Source organism: Pteropus alecto, unplaced genomic scaffold, assembly GCF_000325575.1.
Source record: "Pteropus alecto unplaced genomic scaffold, ASM32557v1 scaffold67, whole genome shotgun sequence".
Classification (NCBI taxonomy): domain Eukaryota; kingdom Metazoa; phylum Chordata; class Mammalia; order Chiroptera; family Pteropodidae; genus Pteropus; species Pteropus alecto.
Genome location: NW_006441061.1, coordinates 3796654 through 3798704, shown reverse-complemented (window position 1 = coordinate 3798704; position 2051 = coordinate 3796654). Strand labels below are relative to the sequence as shown.

General features: G+C 57.4%; 1 long non-coding RNA gene across 1 annotated transcript; it reads left to right on the top strand.

Annotated features, from left to right (window-relative positions):
- The first annotated feature begins 6 nt into the window (after window positions 1–6).
- On the top strand, window positions 7–1501 carry LOC112484765. The gene is made up of 2 exons (XR_003048167.1): window positions 7–1040; window positions 1104–1501. It is a non-coding gene; the product is annotated as an uncharacterized LOC112484765 (long non-coding RNA).
- The last annotated feature ends 550 nt before the right edge of the window (window positions 1502–2051 follow it).

Below are 2051 nucleotides of genomic sequence, written 5' to 3'. Positions count from 1 at the left end.
CTCGACACCTGGCTTGGGGGCGCCTCGCCGCGTGCCTCAGTTTACCGCCACATGCCAGCTGCCGCGGAGAGCCCCTTCCTCCCTGGCTCGGAACGCCCACCCCACCCCCAGCAACTGGCCAAAGCGGGAGGCAGCGAGGGAGCGGCCTCCGGTCCTAGGAGGGGAGAGCGGCCCCCGCTGCCGCCTCCCCTGGCCCCCGCCACCCGCCGTTGATATGGCAACCGACGGCCGCCAGGGGGCGCGGCGACACTGGAGGCGGCGAAGGAGCAACGCCTGGACCTTCCAGTGCTGGACGCCCTGTTCTCTGGGAGGCAGAGGTGAAACCCACCGACCCCGGTCCCCGCCGAACTGCACCGAGCCTCGGGTTAGTAATCACAGAAACTGGCAGCATTTACTCAGCACCCCTGTGTGCTCACGAAGTGCTAGGCGTTCCTGCTGGCTCCTGAATCAACAGCCTCAGTCAGGATCACTAACCCATTTTACAGAAGAGGACATTGAGGCTCAGAGAGGTGAGGTCATTTGCTCAAGGTCGCCCAGTAACAAAGCTGGGACTTGAACCTGTCTGTCTGAAGAGGATTCTCCTAACTCAGGCTATTTACAGTCTCTCCAGGAGTATAGCAGTGGTGCTATTTGAGGCCTGCTGTCCTACCGGGCACCCAAGCCCACCATCCAGCCCTATGCCGCCTTCCCTGCCCCAGCGTCTTTCTCATATCTTCCTGCCTCCAGGTGCCTCCCAGTTCTTCCTCCAGCTCCACTCAACGACCAGCCCACAGCAAAGCTGTCTTCTGCCTCCTTCGTACCCCTGCCGGCTGCTCCCCTTTTCCAGCCCTCTGCCCATCGATCACCTGAGCCCTGGCCTCCCAGCCTGGCCTCTTCATCTGCCCCTCTCACAGCACTCACCAGATCATTCTGAAGTAGAGTCTGCATGTATTTCCCTCCACTGTCTTCAGGAAAAACAAATTGTGACATTTGAGGGTCTTTCCAGCCTCCCTCCTAGGCTGTGGCCAGAAAAATCTCCTCACTGTTTCCTACCTCCCCAGGTAGGAAAGGGTTCTGGGGTGCAATCAGTGAGCACAGTGCTGTGCTCACTGATTGCACCCCAGAACCATCTCTACCTGCAGAAAACCGTTCGGCTCTTACCCCACATGCTTGGCCTTGAAGCCTCCTCATAGGAGGAGGAGGCAGGAATGAATGGGTCTAGTTATCCTGGTGTCCCAGGAGACCCTGCTCTGGGGGAGGGCCCTGCCAGGGAGTGCCTTGAGGGTCAGGTGAGGAGCGGGGGGTCCTCTCCTGAGAGCAGTATGGAGCCAGCGAGGCTTTTAGGCAGTCAAGTGACATATCAGGGAGTGATCTGGGGTCAGCTTCATGGTACATTATTAGAAGCAGGGAGGCCATTGGCTAAATTGGGGGTAGTGAAGGCAAGGAGGGAGAAAATAATAATTGTAGTAATTACAATTTATTGAGGGAAAAATAAATGGTCCAAGCCATGTACTTAACACTTTATGGGAATTATCTCAATTTTTACTCAGCCAGATGAGGCGGGTACTATTACCACTTCCATTGTACACGTAAGGACAGTGAAACTCAGAGGTGACATCACCTGGCCAGGATCAAACAGCTGGCCAGTGGCCACACTGGTATTTGAACCAGGTCATTCTGGCACAAACCCCAAGCACTTGCGCACATCAGGACCCCACCCATCTGGACTGGGGGCGGAGCTAGGGCACAGTCAGGGCACAGCACTGCTGGATGAGTACCCTGGATACCAATGGGAGGAGTGAGAGGGGACAGTAGCATGGGGGTCTGCCATGGGTTTGGATGGCTTCCACAGTCAGACTCTCAGGCCAGGGCCCTTGCCTGCTTCCCATGAACCCTCCTTAAGTCACATCCTGTGGGCAGAAGCCTCAGCAGAAGTTCCGGTGCTGTCATCACCTCCACCCCATCGTCTCTGGTCTGAACCCCAATGTGGCCAGTCACTTCCCTTCTGGGCTTCGTGGCCCCAGCCCTTCCCGGGGAAGGAGGGCAGGCAGGAGCATTCAGAAGGCTGCCCA